Source organism: Myotis davidii, unplaced genomic scaffold (genome assembly GCF_000327345.1).
Source record: "Myotis davidii unplaced genomic scaffold, ASM32734v1 scaffold556, whole genome shotgun sequence".
Taxonomy (NCBI): Eukaryota; Metazoa; Chordata; class Mammalia; order Chiroptera; family Vespertilionidae; genus Myotis; species Myotis davidii.
This window is the reverse complement of record NW_006287671.1, coordinates 296,210-301,143: the sequence shown is the minus strand read 5'-3', so window position 1 is coordinate 301,143 and position 4,934 is coordinate 296,210. Positions and strand designations below refer to the sequence as shown.

The window sequence follows — 4,934 nt, the reverse complement described above, 5'->3', positions numbered from 1 at the left end:
ATATCGATATATGCATATATGCATTACATATGGATACAAACAACAGGGTGGTGAAGGCCTGGGGCGGGAACTGGGTGGAGGCAGATAATGGGGGAGAAAAGAGGGACATCTGTAATCATCTCAACAATAAAGATTTTTTTAAAATAAAAAAGAAAAATATAAAAAATAAATTTTTTTTAAAAAAGAAAACAATCAGGAATGAAATTACAGACTTATGTACCAGAGTGTTTATCATTGTTTTTATAGTATGGGGGGAAAAAACAGCAACAATCTATGAAATGTAATATAATAGCATCTTTAAAAAACATTTTAAGGCCAGTTTAATGACATGTTCAAATTTTATTTTGTTAGAGAAAAGGCCAATTATAAAACTACACATATCTTATTCCCCACTAATTCTGTAATCATGAAAAAATTTTTAAACACACTTTGATTGATATTTTGTGCATGTTAAACTTGGCTGACCACAATAATCTACATTTGAGATCTTGACTGTAGGAACTGAGCAGAAAGAAAAGAGTAGGAAAATTCTATCACTCATCACTAAGACTTAAGCATACTTGATTTCTAGATTAATTTTCAATGAGCCTCACATATTTCAAGATATTTCAAGGGTTTTTTTGTTAATCCTCACCCAAGGATATGTTTCCATTGATTTTTAGAGAATGAAAGGGAGGGAGAAAGACAGAGAGAGACATCAGTGTGACAGAGACACATCGACTGGTTGCCTCCTGCATGAGCCCCAACCAGGGCCAGGATAAAGCCTGGACCCGAATTGAACCCGGGATCCTTCAGTATGAGGGCCAACACTCTATCCACTGAGCCAAACTGGCTAGGGCTTTTAATTTTTTTAAAAATAGAAAAAGAGGCAGAAGTGCTATCCTTTTGGGCACTGTATATAGCATTCAACCAATAGCTGAGACTTAAATCATTCAATGTTTCCACTACCTTCATCTAAAAAGTAAAGGTAATCTGTGCTTTAATTCATTTAGGATGACTTCAAGATACTTTCTGAAAATTAGAGGGGAGGGGGGGAAGAGGGCTCAACTACATGTAATGACTGAAATCAGAAAGAAGTAATCAGTGAAGCTATTTGTGGATCTTCCATAACCTAATGTAAGAAAAAAAAAAAACAGAAAAAGAATAGATTTAGGAGTTTATATCCCAAGTCTGCTATGTGACCTCAGACATGTTCTTTAATTTCTCTTAGTCTTAATTTCCTCATCCATAAAACAAAGATAACCACAACTTACCCACAGAACTGAAATAATGATTAAACTGCCAGCACAAGATCTGGCACATGGTGGGGAATTCAGGAAATGTTAGCTATGATATTTTAAATGATCACCCAGACAGACAATGTACAATCTCAATTATATTAGCTTATCTAAAGTAAGTCCCACCCTGGACAGTGTGGTTCAGTTGGCTGAATATCAGTCTGTGCACCAAAAGGTCTCCAGCTCTATTCTAGTCAGAGCATATACCCAGGTTGTGGGTTTCATGCTTGTTGGAGCCAGATCAATGTTTCTCTCACATCTTTCTTTCTCTCTCAAAATCAGTAGCATATTTAAAAATAAATAAATAAATAAAAGTAAATCCCACCTAAGTAATAGTAGCTCTGATTTCATTGGGAGTCCAAAGTGATCATATAGTTCATTACACAAAACAGGAGCCATTGAATGTATCAATAAATTTGGCAAGTCCTTGACTGAGCAAAGGTAATGATAAAGTTTGGCTGAAAACCAGAGAGGATGAAAGGATAGTGAAAAGACAGATTTTCCTGTAATTTAAAGGGTAAACTTACAATAAATTATAAGAAATAAGAAAACAGCCAAAACCGGTTTGGCTCAGTGGATGGAGCGTCGGCCTGCGGACTGAAGGGTCCAGGTTCAATTCCGGACCAGGGCATGTACCTGGGTTGTGGGCAAATCCCCAGTGGGAGGTGTGCAAGGAGGTGGCTGATCGATGTTTCTAGCTATCTCTCTCCCTTCCTCTCTGTAAAAAATCAATAAAATATATTTTAAAAAAAGAAATAAGAAAACAAGTGGAAAAGGGAAAAAACAAAAACATGCAACAATGGCATTTAGAAAAGGTAACAGCTTTCACCAATTAGGGTCCAGTGAGAAGACAGTAAAATTGGAAGAAGTTCCTGGATAGGGCTGCTCACTTTGCATTCCTGTTCATTCCTCATCTCTACTTATCGAGGCAGAAAATGATGGCTGCGACAGAAATACGAGTTTGAAAGAAAGCATCATTAGTACAGTGCCCCTAAAAGTGCCCATTCATGTTAGTGAAATGTCCCAGATTTTAAATGACAGATTCAATTAAATGTTGCAAATCCTAATCCCAATGGACAGATGTCTACAACCCAAGTATTCCCAGCCAACACATACTCATCAATTCTTGCACACTTAATGAAAATCTAAACTATGTATCATAGAACCAAAACCTGAGTTAAGTTTTACCTCTCAACAAGACTTACGATACACTCTTCCTGGTGGGGACCATTAGAAAAACTATACTACCACTTAAAGCAGTGGTTCTCAACCTTCCTAATGCCGCTACCCTTTAATACAGTTCCTCATGTTGTGGTGACCCCCAATTTCATTGTTACAAATTGAACATAATTAAAGCATAGTGATTAATCACAAAAACAGTATGTAATTATATATGTGTTTTCTGATGGTCTTAGGCGACCCCTGTGAAAGGGTCGTTCGACCCCCAAAGGGGTCGCGACCCACAGGTTGAGAACCGCTGACTTAAAGAGACCTTTTATAAACTCCACAATCCCAGAAACTATGCTCTCGCAGTAGCTAACTGTCCTCCCAGCCAGTAAGTGGTGCTTCACGGAGTCCTCAGTTCCCTCTGAGTTTTCTTCCTGATTAGGCAAGTAAAAGAAAGATAAAGGACAGACGAAATCATAGCCATTTAAAATAGGTGCTGGCTACATCTATTTTGTAAATTACTCGAGGGAAATAAAGTTACAATACCATGAATCAGTGCAAATTTGTCGTTACAAATATACACATAGATGAGTGTCTTCTGCTAATGGTGGCTCTAGCTTTATGTGTAAATTACAACACTTCTAAAGTGTGAGTTTGGGGTTGCAGAGGAAGCCAGGAGGGTTGAGGAGTGAGGATGTGAGAACTGGGCACCACCACGCCGGGCGAGTTCCCCGGTTTGGCAGGAGTCGGGGAGACCTTCAGAAAGGAGACCATCCAAGCTTAGCGCAGGGGCCCCAGAAGTGACCTAACGCAAAGCGAGTGTAAACTGGACGGACAGCTAAGCAGGAAACACTGGCGCTCGGAGAGGTTCTGATGTCCTGATCACCGCCGAAAACCTCGACACACCGTAAGCTCTTTAATAGGTGAACCACCAGAACGCGTATTTTGATGTTCACATTCACTTGGGATGAATGCGATATTACTTCCAGAAAATTTTCAGATAAAATGCAGCGACGGCACTACAGAATACTCGCATCGCAGGCCCCATCGACAAAAAGAAAAATAAAAGAGCGGAATAGAATGAAAGGTCTCTTCATAACGGGGAGCCCTGTAGAGACGCCTGGATCCCCCGGACGTGCGGGCTCAAGGTCAGAACCAGAGGGACAAGTTCTCCAAGACTCGGAGGCTCACCGCCACAACCCCGGTTGATGCCTTTTTGTTTGCCCCTTCATAAGGACTAAATAACCTGCTTGGAATTCCTGGGGACTAATTTCTAATAAAGGAGCCCTTTAGGGAGCAGTTGTCCAGCCTCTGGTTTATGTTCGCTTTTCCAGGTTTAGGAAGTTCACCTTTTCTGAGTGAGTGGCCCCAGTGCTGAGCACAGAGGAGAGGAAGCCCGCAGCTCGCCCCGCAGCCGGGCAGCCCGAGCGGGAGGGGGATGTGGAGAGAGGGGGAAACGCGAGTGTGGCCCGAGGAAACGGTGACATTCGTCTGAGCCCACTACCGACCTGGGACTCTCGCCTTCCCCCACGTGCAACAGCAGCTCCCTGGCCGCGCGACTCAGAAAACAGGAACCGAAACGGCGCGCGCCCTAATCCTATTTGGCCTCTTCCCGCCCGATTTGCCGCGAGCTCACGCCCCTCCTCCAAACCCAAAAGATTTCTTCGGGCCGAAAACGCCCCTTTCCCGCCCCCTCCCTGTACTAGTGAACGGGACCGGCTTGAGTTCTCGCGAGAGATCCTTCCCCTCCCCCAGCTAGTGAGTGCGCGAACGGGAAAGGAGGAGGGCGCTCCAGGCGAAAGCGCTGCAGACGCCATTATCCTCTGTTTCTCTGCTGCACCAACCTCTACGTCTTGCTTACGTCCCGCTTGTTTACAGCCTATAGGTAATTGGGGTTATTGGGACTTGGGTATTACAGACTCAGGCAGGGGATTAGCCTCCCTAACGGCTGCGTTGACTTCCTCCAGGTCCGGTTTTCCTCGGGCCCTTAGCGGCCTCACAGCCCGAAGGGAGGCGCCGGTGGGAGGCGGGGGTGTCGCCTTCCTCTGGCGCTTTGATTGACGCGGCCTTCGACCAATCGCTTCGCCTAGGCGCCACCGCTGAAGCCCAAGCAGCCAATCGGGCGCGGCGGCGGCGTAGGAGAGCGCGGGAGGCGGGGGAGAGCGGGGCCCTGCGCTCGTTTTCTGTCTAGCTGTGACCGGTTGAGACGGCGCGGCGGCATAGGGACGACGACCTCGCGCGGTGAGGAGCCGGGCTAGGCGGACGGCGCGTGAGGGCGAAAGTCGGAGGCTACTCTTGCCGCTTGAGGGAGGCGTTTGGGGGGCTGCTTGGTGGTTGGCCGGTTCTCAGCGAGGAAACGTTGCCCGGTTCCCCTCCCCCCACCTCCGCCATTTCCCTGAGCGTATATCCGCAGTCCGCGTTGGGGTACTGGAGGCTTCGGGGCGCTACGAGTCATGTGCCTGCAGGATGAGCTGTAGTTTTGTTGTCTTG

General features: G+C 45.4%; 2 protein-coding genes across 9 annotated transcripts in view; one reads left to right on the top strand and one right to left on the bottom strand.

Annotated features, from left to right (window-relative positions):
• Positions 1 to 4,131, bottom strand: part of RMI1 (RecQ mediated genome instability 1) — a 13,465-nt gene extending 9,334 nt beyond the window's left edge. The window contains exon 1 of the mRNA XM_006759481.2: positions 3,953 to 4,131. The gene's annotated coding sequence lies outside the window, so the exon portion shown is untranslated. The remainder of the gene's footprint in view (positions 1 to 3,952) is intronic.
• A 62-nt stretch (positions 4,132 to 4,193) lies between these two features.
• HNRNPK (heterogeneous nuclear ribonucleoprotein K) overlaps positions 4,194 to 4,934 on the top strand; it is a 10,950-nt gene continuing 10,209 nt past the window's right edge. For 5 of the 8 annotated variants that reach the window (XM_015561150.1, XM_015561149.1, XM_006759480.2 and 2 more), the window contains exon 1: positions 4,578 to 4,685. The gene's annotated coding sequence lies outside the window, so the exon portion shown is untranslated. Of the gene's footprint in view, positions 4,330 to 4,576; positions 4,686 to 4,934 lie in introns of those variants that run through there. The other 3 variants (XM_006759478.2, XM_006759476.2, XM_006759479.2) reach the window with 2 other exon arrangements.